At 27.8% G+C, this 16168-nt stretch overlaps 1 long non-coding RNA gene across 1 annotated transcript in view; it reads left to right on the forward strand.

The window, feature by feature from the left end:
* LOC107441871 (uncharacterized) overlaps positions 1-16168 on the forward strand; it is a 129722-nt gene that overhangs the window by 61981 nt on the left and 51573 nt on the right. Inside the window, exon 3 of the long non-coding RNA XR_006225915.2 lies at positions 3817-3911. This is a non-coding gene — a long non-coding RNA (uncharacterized lncRNA). The remainder of the gene's footprint in view (positions 1-3816; positions 3912-16168) is intronic.

Genomic DNA, 16168 nt, shown 5'->3' on the forward strand with positions numbered 1-16168 from the left:
GCATTTTAATGAACAATTGCAGCCGAATTAAATTTTTACAAACTTATCATATCGGACGGGATTAACTTTTGTTCGAACACAATAATGCAGGATAATGAAAAATATACCTTTATTACACGGAGAAAAAAATTCTGATTAAATTAAGTACTTTATGGTAATAATATTTACGGTAAAAAATCATAATTTAGGTAATAAAAACTAAAATACATGGTATTTAAATCATTTATCTGGTAATTTTACCACCGTTCATATGGTATAGGTTCTTTTAGTACCCAAAATTATACTTCTTATTACTACACATTAAAAAAAAAAAGCTAAAAGAAAACAAAACTGAAAAAATACATTTAGCTGAATAAATGATTTTTATGCCATGCTCTAGGGTTTCATGATAAAATTACAAAATTTGAAAAGTACTTAATTTTATCACATATGATAGTAAAAGTGGCAGTAAGCTATATTTTACTGTTACTTTTACCAAAATCACTACCAAAGCGCTTTTGTATAAGCTACCGATCCTATTGATGTTTGTATAAAACAAGAAACACGTAAATTTTATAATATTTTGAGTAGTTTTGACCATACTTTTTTTCACAGTGAAAAAAGAAAAAAACTATTATATTACATTTAAGCGCAATTTGTGAAACATTAATTTTAGTTTTATATATCTCTCAACTCTATCGATTTAAGTGTGCAGTAATTTTCAATACTATAAGATAAGTATGGTTCTTTGCTCTGGTTGCAAAAAATTGACAAAGGGTTAAAGTTTCAGCACTGTATTCAACATTCTACAATATTTTTCATATGGAATATTAAGTTATAACAGTAACATTAAACAGTTTTAATATATTACTGATAACTCCAAGATAAAATACGCTATCTTCTTAAAATATTTGAAACGTTTTTTTTTAAGTTTTTGAATAAACTTTTTATGTGCGTTTTTTTAGCACAAAATTCAAGTTTTCCGTTGAGTAGTAAAAACGCTTTTATTTTCGTCCATTTTAAAAGAAAGGTTTGTGAGAGTTACGGATTCATTTTGCAATCAAGATTTGTTGCCAGCACTGAGATGTGAAAAAAACACATCACGGATTGTCATGTCTCGTGCCAAAATCAAGCCTCTGTTCCAGGAATACTTAAACAACCGGATGTTTCAATGGAAATTCAAAGTTAAAAGAGGTTTTAATTTTGGCCCTTCCTGTTTTTATGTAATTTTTAAAAACCTGATTTGCCATGTTATTAGCATCAAAAGCTTATTTTAAGGCAGGTTTTCTTGTTTTGAAATGAACCAAGAAATCTCTCACTTTTGTTCTAAAAGATGAATTTACGGTATCTGCACTTTTTTTTCTCAAAACGAAACTAAGTGTAGATAAGTATTGGCAAAATGAACGCGTTTAAAATCCATTTTTCTCTTAAAGTTTAAACTTCAGTCTTCATTGGCGGAAATTTTTAGCACAGTGAGCCAAAAAAAATATTTACACTTTAAATAACTTTTCGAATGATTGCTTTTTCGCATACTAAATGCCAATCTTAATGGTTTGTGGGCAAACCCCAAATATGCTAATTGATTAGTGCATATATTATCAGCTCTGAATTCAGTCTCTTTAATGTGCTTTTTTTTTTGCAAAAGCAAACTTTTTTGTCCGAAAGATTTGGATTCTTGACCATCAAAGTGATGCAACCGTTATTTCTAAGATAGGGTTCCAATTGTTTAGCCAAGAAAGTGGTCAAAAGTTTGGTTCCCTTAAGGTTATTTGCAGTTTTTGCACATTTCACAATATTTCGGGAATTTTTCAAGCAAAGTAAAAACCTTTATTTAGCGCACAATTAGGAAACTCATTTAATAAAAGATTTTTTAATACAAAACTAATTTTTAATCTTCATTTTATATTTTTTATTTGTTTAATTATTAATTGTCAGAAAAAGTTTGAATTTTAAGATAATTTTCACATCATTTTAATTCACAAAATGCGAAATTTGAGTTAAATCTGCCGGATAGTTTCTGAGTTATAAAATTTCGAAAAAGGCGCACTTTAAAATGTCATTTCTTAAGAACTATTTTTCACATATTACATTGTAGTATTTTATAATGATATCAAAATTTGATGCCTACGTACAGCATATTTTAAGCAGAGTAATTCGCGTCATTTATAAATTCTTTGCCAGAATATCTATAACATGTGTCTGTTTGAAATGAAAACATTATTATTGGGTCCATATCTTCGAGATTGTTCTTTTCCACTTTTCTTTGGGGCTTGAAAATAAAAATCTATTGAAAAATATGTTTATTGTGTACTGTAATTAGGTACTGTATCTTCTTAAATAAAAACCAGATCATTACACCAAGTAACTAGGGATTTTTATTTTGCGTATTTTAGATATTTATATTTAGTATTTAAATTATTCTAACCGCTGTGAGTTTTCAGATTGCCTTTAATAGATTAAAAGCAATCTGAAAAATTTATCATTTAAAACTTAACAGTAAAAAAAACTTAATTATTAAGGCTATCGTTTTTGTTTTGCCTAAATTAAATCTAACTTCTTCAAAAAATAATATCAATGTTAAATAAATAATCCCAAGAAACTGAAGCTGTAAGATATAACCTGATTGAAAATTTCCTACGCTTCACAAATGTGCAAAAATGAAATGACGTTCGTCATGTATCAAGTGCATCAAAAATAGGAGCCCATTTTCAAGACTTGACAGACGTGAATGTAAGGAAACAAAAAAGATTTGAAAAAACGTAAGTTGCCTACGAAAAATGAAAAAAGAAATAAAAGTGAGAAACGAAACTAGAAAAACCACAGAAGCCGAGTTAAGAAAAAAGGTAACAAAAAAAAAATATCTATATATATATAAATAACACTGTGGCCGAGAGTCAAATCAAGGTAAAATACATCTCTGTTATGGCAAGGTAGGGAGGAACTAATTTTGTTGACAAGGGAATCAGCATTCAGATGAATTAAACAAGATTCCAGGGTATCAAGATGAACTGACAGGGATGGGAAATAATTTAAGCCTTGCCGAAATTAAATTTATGCCCAAGATTCCAAAAATGTTAAGCAAATGAAGATTTCTCGAATTCTTGATAACGGACATATCTATCGGTTTCCTTAAATCTGAACTTTAAAGTGCGTTTAGTTTGCTCGATGTAGCCAAGATCACACTGACAAGGAAAATGGTAAATTAGAACAAATTGGAGTAACTTGTTTGAATTGCTACACATTGTTGGATCAAATTATTTGGGCGGATCAAATTATTTGAGCATAAATTCAATTTCGATAACGCTGAAATTTTTTCCACCCCTGTCACATCAGCTCACCTTGATACCCTGGAATCTTGTTTTATTTATTTAAATGCTGATTCCCTTGTTAACGACATTAGTTTTTAAGCAGTTCTTTATAACGAGCGGAGATGCATTTTACACTGATTTGCCTCTGGGCAACTGAGTTTTTTCTTGTTCTGTTTTACATCTTGTTATTTCACCTTCTGTGGTTTTTCTAATTTTGTTTCTGATCTTTATTTTTTCATTTTTCGTTGGCAACTTACGTTTTTTCAAATCATTTTTGTTTCGTTACATTCACGTCTAGCAAGTCTTGAAAATGGGTGCCTATTTTTGATGCGCTTGAAACATGTCGAATGTCATTTCCTTTTTGCACATTTTTGAAGAGAATTAATTTTTTCAATAAGGTAATACCAATGTTATTTTGTGCTATACTGCTTCCCTTTTTATTCTTAAATTAAAATTTAGTGTTGTCTTTGATTTTCGAAACAGTGTCTTACTAGAAATGTTTTTAAAGCATTATTGACATCTTTTTTAGATTTCTGGAAATTCGATATTCAGTGCCAAGTTTGAGGCGACTGCATGTCATTTGACTATTATCCTGATCACAAGAGATGTTTAATTCGTAATCAGGTAATGATTGTTTCATTTTTTATTATTTATCTCTCTATATGAAAAAAACGCAAGGGATTCTGACGCTGTTTTGGGTGTTCAACTTAAAGTTACATTTTATTTTACTGCGCAAAAACTGTAAAACTTAAAATTATTGAGGTGTGTAAAAATGTGTACGGAGATTTCGATGGAATAAAAAAAATTAACATCCAATGATAAATAGTTTGAGAATTATTAACTGTATAATTTGCTGAAGAAAAATACCATACTGACCGATCTACAGGTAGAAAGTGTATGCAATTGCAAAGTTGAAAGTCCATATATTGAAAGAGGAATTGTTTATGAACTTAATACAGAGTTTTTTCTAATTATCTATTTGTTCGAAAGTTATTGCGACTTTAATTGCTTTTTTTGAGAATTTATTCTCACTTTTTTTTTGCTTTACGTTACATTTTGCTTTTCTGCTCAAAATACATCAAACCTAGAAACTTGAAATTACGAAGATGTGTTGAAAAGAATATAATGAGTAGGATGAAATAAAACGACGACTGTCCGCTGAAATGCAACTACGAAGTTGAAATTTGACGTGCTGATAGGACAATTTTTTATTTTATTTTTAATATGAAATTCCTTCGAAATGTCTATTTGTTCGAAAGTTTTTTTGAAATTTAAGTGCTTTTTCGTGATTTTTTTCAGATTTTTTGCTTAAAATATTGACTTTATTTATTTATTGTTGTAGAAAATTTATTTTTCCCTAATTATTTATTTATTTTATAAGCTCGTGCTCGAGTAGATGTCAAACAAAAGTAGCAAGAGAGAGACAGGCTTACATGCTGCCAGAGTTAAATCTTAACATTCATAGTGAAATTTTTATAAATAAAAAAGGAATTCGAAAAAACAGCGTTAAAAACTGTTCCATTTTTAAATAGCAATAATTCTTTTAAACGAGCAAAATTGTTTCGCCTCCATTTTTTCTTATTGAGTCCTTCAATTAATATTTTTTTTCAAGTGCAGAGGACTATTTTCCAAATCTAGGTAATCGTCGATTTTTGTTACGATTAAAACATAAACAAAACGTTCTTACATAAAGCTACAATAATTGCCTATTTTGAAATTAAAATGTTTAGCATTTTCGGGGGAAATATTAATGTTTAAAAAGAACTAAATAATGATGAATGAGAAGCAAATACGGGGATTGACGAACGGAGCGAGCAGGGGATGGATTTTCCTAGTACTGAAAGAAAACTTTCATTGGATTTACACCTTGTCGTCGTCGCTTTTCAGTATACTGTTTTTTTATTAAATTTTCTTTCTTTCTTTATTTTTTTTCTTCCTCTCTTTGGTAATTTTGAGCATTACATAAGGTGTTTTTAGCTGTGTTTTTCTTGGAAAATCAAATTTTCTAAACATTAGTTTTTATTATATAATCTGTTTCTTAAAAAAAAAATCTCAAACTCAAAATTTCCAACTTAATCAACCATTATAAAAAAATTTTGTTTACGTTATGTGCCAGCGCAAATGAATCTTGTACTTGTCGTTTCTCAGTATATTGAGAAATAAGGTCCTTTCTGCAATTTTGGGCATCACATAAAGTCCTTTTTAATTGTATTTTTCGATGAAAATCTAATTTTATAGACATTATCATTGTTTAATCAGTTTTTCAAGAAAAATATTTATGATTTCAAACTTTGAAATCTATTTTAAAATTTTGTTTGTGCTGTGCATCGAGACAAATAACACAAGGAAAAATAAAAAATAAAATAGATTTTTTTTTCGTGAAATCCATTATGTTTTTCAAATTGAACTAGAATAAAATATTTACAAAACTATCCTATCTATAACGAACCATTTATTTGTAATTCCTGAACAAAGATTTCTCACAGTGATGCAATCGAACACATATCTCAGCTTTCGTGCCAGAAACGTCGCCAACGTTACCAAATAATAAAAATATTTTGAAGCCCCTCTTAATCCTTTCTTTCAGTTAGGCGGCAGATGAAGACGATTCTTCCCATTTTTTTCTGCTCAAAAAGTGCCATTGATAAATATTGAAGTGACCAATCAGAAAACTAATTCGTGCAGAGTGTGCCCATTTCGAGACTAGAATATTTTAACCATTCAAAGGTGAATTATTTCGATAGAGGCGTATAATTTTCGAAGTTTGCCCTTGACCACAAAGAGATAGCGTGCATAAGTCTGTGACAGGGCGGGAGTTTGAAAAAAAGTTATGCAGAACTCAGTCGAGGTATTTCCTTTTAGGTTTGACTCTCTGAGCATTTAAATAATTAGCGACAACCGCGGTAGAAAACATTTCAAAATTTATTGATCTCAAATTCTTCCATTTTTAATATTTCACCAAACATGAAGCTCTTCAAGAAATTAAAATAAATGCGAAAAACTTGCCATCAATATTAATTTTTGAATTGAAAAAGCTTAAAAAGGGACTATTTATTTTTAAATCTTATATTTTTAAGTGAATATTATTTTATTTTATTTTGGGTGGTTTTAAGAGCAAAATTTGCTACGAATTATACTCCTCCCCCTGTAGGAATAGAAACTCGATCTGTAGCAGCATAGTGTGTTACTTAACATTTCACATTTATTGGTCAAATTCCGCCACTTTCAATAATTTAATATTTTGCGGAACTTGAAACTTTTCAAGACATTAAAATAAGTGTGGATGATATTTGCAATTAGTATTAACTTTTACATTGGAATTGCCTATGAAATGTTTATTTTTTTATATCTTATATAAAAAAAATAATGTATAATTACGCGTTATATAATTAAGTTAATCTTATATAATTAAGTGTGAAGATTACTTAAATTTTATTTAGTGTAAAATAAAAGTGTAAATTTTGCCTCAATATACTCAGCATAGAAACTCGATCAATAGCGATGCTATGCATTAGATAACATTTCACATTTATTGGTCTAACTCTGCCACTTACAATTTTTTACGAAACTTGAAACTCTTCAGGACATTAAAATAAATGCGGATAACATGCGAATATTACAATAAAGTATGGTTTAATAATGTGTGATAAAATTTGATATATGTTATAAAAATAGGTAATTTTAACATGATATTTTAGAGCCTGGATGAAAACCATTTGTTTGGTTAAATTTATTTTTCAGTTTTGTATTTTTTACTGTGTGTGATAATTAGAACTAAATGTGTGATGATAAGAACTAAATGTGTGATGATAAGAACTAAATGTGTGATGATAAGAACTTAATTTTGAAAACCAGAATTTCCGGTAAATTGTTATCATGTGAACAAAAAAGTTACCATATGAATTGTTTAAATACAGTATATTTTTGTTTTGTTAACCAGAATTATGTTATTTTTTCTTATATTTTTCTTTAACTAGAAATGTTGTTATCATACAGTATGATATTTTTACCAGAATATTTTTTCCGGGTTCTATTTTGTACTTATGCTTATTTAAGAGATTTACATATCTACGGAATCTTATCTACACAGCTCAAAATACGATATTTTAAAATTATGTAAGAGATTGTATACCTTATGATTCAAATTTTTTTAAATTTAATTTCTACTGTAAAATAATAAAAAATAATAAATACTTACTAAAATTTATTTTTTACGAGGAATTGCCTTTGGATAAACTAATTTTATAACTGTGTGCAAAAATTTTCCTTTTCGCTTGAAAAGTTCTCAAGACATAGCGAAATACGCAAAAAGTAAAATTGACATAAAGGGTTCCAAATTTTCGATCGCCCTCCTGACCAAATTATTGGGACCATATTTCCCAGATTGCAGCTTGCTACTCCTTGTATTCTGGCAGGCAGAAATCCGAATCCGTTATGTTTATGCAGAGAAAACACATTTTGGTGTCTGATTTCGAAATTTCTAATTATTAAATGAATAATTATTTAGGTGTTCCATTTTTTCGTGTATTGTATTGTTTTCTGTGTAATAGAATGAGACTCAAACCAAGTCTGCAGAATAGTTAAATAGTTACGAATTTATGGGATCACAGATCCAAATTATAATTTTTTACTTGAAGTGCTTTTAAACATTTCTCCACAATTGTGAACAGTTTCATATTTTTTCATTGAATATAGCTTTAGTCGCGATGGAAATTTTGTGAAACTACGCTATTGTTAGTAATTTGTATTTTTAGTGGAACTGCGAGAAAAGTAATTATTTCACAAACTAAGAGAGATATAAATTTTTAAGATATTTATTTCAATCAGATAAAAGCATGATTTAAACCTTTTTATCTCTCGTGTTCGTCGTCTGACTAATAAATGTTGATTCGTGCTCTGAATTTGTGAAAAGATTATCTTCACATTATCACTTGCATAGGACCTCAAACAGTTATAATTAAATTTGCTTGAGAATTTAGTTTAGATACTTTTCTGACAATACTTATTATTATTCTAACAATACTTATTATTATTCTAACAATACTTATCATTATTCTAACAATACTTATTATTATTCTAACAATACTTATTATTATTATTACACATTTATTATTATACGGAAAAAGCTCTGGTAAAATTACCGTACTGTCAAATAAGGATATTTCTGGTAAAATAATACCATAACTGTGGTCAATGAAACCAATATGTATGGTAATTAAATCATTCTTTTTGGTATTTTTTCCGTTCATATTGTAACGGTTTTCCAGAAATTCTGGTTTTTAAAATTATATTTCGTATTACCAAGCATTTAGTAAAAAATATAAGACTTAAAAGTAAATTTAACTGAAAAAAGGGTTTTCATGCCATGCTCTAAGGTATCATGATGAAACTACCTCATTTAACTACATTTACAGATTTTATCACACATTATAAAACCATATTTTATGGTTAATTTAAAAAAAATCCTTAACAAAGCTCTTCGGTAAAAATGATCGATTTTGATCATAATGTATAAATACATTCAGACAAAAAATTAACTAAATTAAAAGTACGCATTTTGAGAAAAATTTGTAGTTTTCTGAACGAAACTAATTTCCTATTTGAAATCTTGAAATTTGATTCAGGAAACATTTGTTTCACTTCGAGGAAAAGAAACAAAAATATTCACAAAATATCATATTCTCACAAAATGTTAGTTTTTTAATGAATTATATTCCAACTTTATATTAAATCTGTGCACAATATACTTTATATGTGTGTACATATTTAATATGTACAATGTGACTTCATATAAAATAGGTTCATTAAGTATGTTCATTAAACTATTATTTTATATAATATTTTAATATGAAAAATAAATATTGTTATGTTTTATTAAAATATTTTGAAATAATTTATTAAAATTAAGTACTTGTATAATAATTGTATTGCTTAAGTTTGTTTTAATTCTGTTTTTCTCAACTAAGGTTAGGACTTAACCTGTTATTTTAACTCATTTAAAAATTAATTATGATGTCTTGTATACAAAATCAGATATTTTTAGGAAGAAAATTAGCTCTTTTTTTATCAGTCACAGTTGTTTTTATTTCAGGGAATTATTTTATATCGTTTTACTGCGGGATAGAATTATTTTGCATTTCTTCAAATATGTAATACGTTTTTTAAAAAAAGATTATCTTATAGTTAAAAAATTTAGATCAAAAATATACTAAACCAATTTTTAAAGGTTTGACTAATTTTATACTATTTTATACTAATTTTATTAAATAATAGAAAATTAACTCTTTTTTTATCAGTCACACTCGTTTTTATTTCAAGGAATTATTTTATATCCTTTTACTGCGGGATAGAATTATTTTGCATTTCTTCAAATATGTAATATGTTTTTTTAAAAAAAGTTTACCTTATAGTTAAGAAATTTAGATCAAAAATATACTAGACCAATTTTTAAAGGTTTGACTAATTTTATACTATTTTATACTAATTTTATTAAATAATACTAATTTTACTTTTTGTTAATAAAATTAAATAAAAGATAAATTTGTTTTGAGGAAATTTACTTAAAATTAATTTAGAATGAAGCTAATTTGTACCTTAATCAATATAAATTGACGCATAGTTGGGAGTAAATTTGTTAATTATTTGTTACTAAAATAAATATTTGGTTTTTAATTATTTGCAAAAAAATCTGACATTATTTAATTTTCTAACATACTATAAATATTTTAAATAGCATTATTTTTTTTGTTTTTGTTTTTTGAAGGAAAATGTGTAGAATGATAAAAAACTATTTTGATTTCGTTTTTAAGAATTTAATTTATGAACGAGTCAATTGATATTGACAAAAATAAATTCCGTAATAAGACAGACTAACTGCTTAAAACTAAACTTTGTTTTTTTTGTTGTTATTTTTAATAGTTTTTAATATTTTGCTAAGGTTATAAAATGAAAGTTTAACAAAATTTAATCGAAAAGAGGACTAGTCCAGTTTCTATTTTTTTAAAAATTATTTTTGATCTCTNATTATTTCACGAACTAAGAGAGATATAAATTTTTAAGATATTTATTTCAATCAGATAAAAACATGATTTAAACCTATTTATCTGTCGTGTTCGTCGTCTGACTAATAAATGTTGATTCGTGCTCTTAATTCGTGAAAAGATTATCTTCACATTATCACTTGCATAAGACCTCAAACAGTTATAATTAAATTTGCTTGAGAAATTAGTTTAGATACTTTTCTGACAATACTTATTATTATTCTAACAATACTTATTATTATTATAACAATACTTATTATTATTATAACAATACTTATTATTATTATTACACATTTATTATTATAAGGAAAAAGCTCTGGTAAAATTACCGTACTGTCAAATAAGGATATTTCTGGTAAAATAATACCATAACTGTGGTTAATGAAACCAATATATATGGTAATTAAATCATTCTTTTTGGTATTTTTTCCGTTCATATTGTAACAGTTTTCCAGAAATTCTGGTTTTTAAAATTATAGTTCGTATTACCAAGCATTTAGTAAAAAATATAAGACTTAAAATTAAATTTAACTGAAAAAAGGGTTTTTATGCCATGCTCTAAGGCAGTGTTCCCCAACCTTTTTATCACCGCGGACCTGTCAACGTTTGATATTTTTACCGCGGCCCGATTGGGGGGGGGGAATTGATTGTTTATATTTTAGATTATTTTAATTTATTAATTTTAATTTAATTTTATTTAAACATGCCTTCGAAATAAAATGCAGTTACATCAAAAATAAATATAAAGTGATTTAACATTTTAACTTACTAGAATGAAAATTCAATGAACACCCTGAGCTTGTTTCTTTGCAATGAGACGGTTCCATCTGGGGGTAATCGTTTTAAATCATTAAAAAATTTACGTCACTACCTTCAGGGCCCCTTTTTTTTTAATAAATAAAATTTTAATGGAACACAGATATTTTCAATTTGGGGTAAGAACCTGGGAATTTAAATTCAGTTTCAATGAAATGGGTGGCCCGGTACCATTTGATCCACGGACCGGCGGTTGGGGAACACTGCTGTAAACGATCAGCTGGCTCTGACGTAGTAGGTCACATATGTGGGTATCCGTGATCTTTGTCTTCTTGAAGTGCAAGTACCCAATTGGAAAAAAGAAAAGACAAATAGAAAACATATTCATTTATTAAACTATGTTTTTAGCCATAGTTTAATAAATGAATATGTTTTATATGTATAGTTTAATAAATGAACCTGGGAATTTAAATTCAGTTTCAATGAAATGGGTGGCCCGGTACCATTTGATCCACGGACCGGTACCGGTCCACGGACCGGGGGTTGGGGAACACTGCTCTAAGGTATCATGATGAAAATACCTCATTTAACTACATTTACAGACTTTATCACATATTATAAAACCATATTTTATAGTTAATTTTACCAAAATCATTAACAAAGCTCTTCGGTAAAAATGATCGATTTTGATCATAAGGTATGTATACATTCAGACAAAAAATTAACTAAATTAAAAATACGCATTTTGAGAAAAATTTGTAGTTTTCTGAACGAAACTAATTTCCTATTTGAAATCTTGAAATTTGATTCAGGAAACATTTGTTTTACTTCGAGGAAAAGAAATAAAAATATTCACAAAATGTTAGTTTTTTTTATGAATTATATTCCAACTTTATATTAAATCTGTGCACAATATACTTTATATGTGCGTACATATTTAATATAAATACAAAAATACATATTTAATATGTACAATGTGACTTCATATAAAATATGTTTTACATTAAGTATGTTCCTTAAACTATTATTTTATATAATATTTTAATATGAAAAATAAATATTGTTATGTTTTATTAAAATTAAGTACTTGTATAATAATTGTAATGCTTAAGTTTGTTTTAATTCTGTTTTTCTCAACTAAGGTTAGGACTTAACCTGTTATTTTAACTCATTTACAAATTAATTATGATGTCTTGTATACAAAATCAGATATTTTTAAGAAGAAAATTAGCTCTTTTTTTATCAGTCACACTCGTTTTTATTTCAAGGAATTACTTTATATCGTTTTACTGCGGGATAAAATTATTTTGCATTTCCTCAAATATGCAATATGTTTTTTTAAAAAAGATTATCTTATAGTTAAAAAATTTAGATTAAAAATATACTAGACCAATTTTAAAAGGTTTGAATAATTTCATACTATTTTATACTTATTTTATTAAATAATACTAATTTTACTTTTTGTTAATAAAATTAAAGAAAAGATAAATTTTTTTTGAGGAAATTCACTTGAAATTAATTTAGAATGAAGCTCATTTGTACCTTAATCCATATAAATTGACGCATAGTTGGGAGTAAATTTGTTAATTATTTGTTACTAAAATAAATATTTGGTTTTTAATTATTTGCAAAAAAATCTGACATTATTTAATTTTCTAACATACTATAAATATTTTAAATAGCATTATTTTTTTTGTTTTTGTTTTTTGAAGGAAAATGTGTAGAATGATAAAAAACTATTTTGATTTCGTTTTTAAGAATTTAATTTATGAACGAGTCAATTGATATTGACAAAAATAAATTCCGTAATAAGACAGACTAACTGTTTAAAACTAAACTTTGTTTTTTTTTGTTGTTATTTTTAATAGTTTTTAATACTTTGATAAGGTTATAAAATGAAGGTTTAACAAAATTTAATCGAAAAGAGGACTAGTCCAGTTTCTATGGTTCTATTTTTTTAAAAATTATTTTTGATCTCGTTGATAAAATATAATATAGCTCAGGAAGTGTAAGCTAATCTTTTCACACAAACTTGCTATAAATGTTTAATATAACCAATAAAATAATTTTTTGTTATCACTTTTTGAAGAAACGAATGAAAAGACATTAAAGGAATGTATACTTTTTTATACTACCCACTAATACACTCGGTTAATGCATGTGTGATTGTAGTAATATTCCATACATATTTTATTGCGTTATGGGTAAAACAATATTTAACTCTTGATTTGATTGTTAAAACTAACCAATACTTGTTTATGACGTCTAGACTATTGCATCACAAATCCCATTTTAAAAGAATGCACAGTGAGCTCCTTGTGTTAAACATCATTATTGCGATGCATATTTATACTAGACAGGAAGTTTTGTAAAACGTCTCAATTTTAAAGAAACACTGTGAAGTTTTGTTTTCAAATTTAAGCTTATTTCGCTTCTAATGAATAAATTTAAAATTTTCCCTCCTAATGTATTATTGTTTAGTTGCCTTATAAAAGCAAGTAGACTTTGTAGGAAGTGGTGTTGTGATGAAATTTAAAATTTAAATGACATTGATTCTTTATATAAGTCTCAAAGTTGTTTGTTAAAATTAATTAAATTGATAAAATTTGATACGATTCTCTATAAACTATCTTGATTAGGTCACGTGCTTTCAAAACTAACTAAGCGTGTTTGAATATAAATTTCTAAATAAGCTTGTTTTAGCGTTTTTTTCCTAATTTAGTGATCCAATTCTATGTATTGCATATGAAAGAAATTTTGTCTCTCAAGTTTTAAATAATAATATGCTTTGTAAATGTAATAATTGATGTAATAATGATAATTTATGTAACACAGCCGTGGGGACTCAGGGGATAGAGCGCTCGTCTTCCAATGAGGTGAACCGGGTTCGAATCCCAGCGATGGCCAGTCGATACGAATTCAGAACCCGGCTCGCACCGATCACAGTGACAGTGAATATCTTCAATGGTAGATGGATCATGGGTTCGAGTCCCCTTGCTGTCAGGCTAACCGTGGGAGATTATCGTGGTTTTCCTCTCCATGTTACGCAAATACGGGTTAGTTCTTTAAAAAAGTCCTCCACGAAGGCATATTTCTCCCACTGTTTGATCAGAAGTTCCCTTGTCCTCTAGATTGACTTCAAAATTAAAAGGCTGCCGAGTCAAACAATATCAGTCGCAAATCCGAAATTGGGTCGGCTGTTCAACGACGGTTATAAAATAAATAAAATAGATGTAACTAAGCCATGGTGGTTCAGTTAATAGAGCGTTGGTTTTCCAAGGAGGTGAACCAGGTTGGAATCCCAGTTTTTACTGGTCGATACGAATTCCGCACTCGGCTAACACCGACAACAGTGCTGACTTAAAATATTTGCAGTAGTAGACGGATCATGGGTTACAGTTCCCTTGCCGTCTGACTAGCCGTAGAAGGTTTTCGTGGTTTTTCTGTCCATGTAACGCAAACGTGGGTTAGTTCCATCAAAAAAATCCTCCACGAAGTCAAAATTTCTCCCAATGCTTGATCTGGGAGTTCCCTTGTAAGTCAAAAAGGATCAAGGATCAAGTTCAAAATTACGAGGTTACAGAATTTAGCATTGGTAGTCGTAAACTCAAAATTGGGTCGACTGTACAACGAAGGTTATAAAATGTAAAATAAAATTTATGTAACTGATGATAATTATTACAAAATTTGTACGAAATCAAGCCAATACTTCTCAAGCAAATAGATACAAGATTCTGCGCAAAAATTGCTGCTGCTAAATTAGAGATGCAACATACAAATTTTTGGTATTTAGCCTATACTGCTCAACACAGAATATTCATTTCGGACCAATAATGGAAACAAAATCACTCACATTTTTAATAATTTCAATTGACAAATTTTAAATAACACAACTTAGTTTATGTATCACTTTTAATGTGTTACGCATTAAGTAAACTTGAACAATTCTTAAATTTATGATATTTTGTTTAAAAAAAATTTGACAGAAATTAACTTTTATTTACATAATATTCTATTAATTAATTTTATGTATAAATATAAATTGATCAATTATTTATTCACAAAAAAAATTATGATATAATATTAATAAGAATGCGCACACGATGCTTGTAAAAGTAGAAATACTTTCTTAGAATACTACATTTGGAATTTAAACTTAGGGAAACTTAGTTTGTCTCCAACCGTCTTTCTTCCTCACCCCAGAAGGGTTTATTCGATTAACAAAACAATAATGAAGAAAAACGAATATGTGAAGGGTCCGGTTAAAAGATAAATTATTTTGTGAAGGGTCCGTTGACGGTTAACAGACCCAAATTTATTCTAAACAGACCTCTGTTAGAACTTAGGATTTAAAAGCCATTATTACCAATCAAGCATAAAAAAATAAATAAAATATGTTTTTAATTAATATCTTTAACAAAAATAACATTTTTAGTGTTCAATAATATTGACGGTATTTCAACCTCTTCACCTACTTTCTATTTTTACTTATTTACTTGATCCCCCCCCCCAAACTTAAATGCTTATATTTTTACTTTGTCTAAAAATAATCCCGTAGTGGTTCGTATCTCCCTATTTTCGCAATATTTACTCTAAGCATTTGTAAACACTACAGCTATATGTACTTGTCCCGGTGCAACACTGAAGTTCAGGAAACCTACAAATGTTCTTTTCTCCTTTGTCGAACATTTTATGGGCTTTGAATTGTTCTCGAATCTTTTGCAAGAACGTAAAATTTCTCACTGCTTTGTTTTTACGCCTCGTTTATATACTCAGCTGAACGGGTTTATTAAAAATGCAGCTACAATAAAATAAAAGCACGGATAGTTTATCGTGTTTCTTTGATTTAAAGAAATACATTTTGACTTGAAGTCAAAAATAGATTCGACACATTTTGCAATTATAGAGTGATTAGGGTTAACATAATTCAACTTAAATTCATCTTAATAATTTACATCATTTTGAAAATAACCATGAAAATTTAAATATATATATATATTCTTTACTTTCTTCGTGTTTTCTTGTATTTATTTATTTTGTTATAGGGGCCGTTCAATAAGTACGTACATCCCGAAGGGGGGGGGG

This window comes from Parasteatoda tepidariorum, chromosome 5 (genome assembly GCF_043381705.1).
Source record: "Parasteatoda tepidariorum isolate YZ-2023 chromosome 5, CAS_Ptep_4.0, whole genome shotgun sequence".
In the NCBI taxonomy this organism is placed as follows: domain Eukaryota; kingdom Metazoa; phylum Arthropoda; class Arachnida; order Araneae; family Theridiidae; genus Parasteatoda; species Parasteatoda tepidariorum.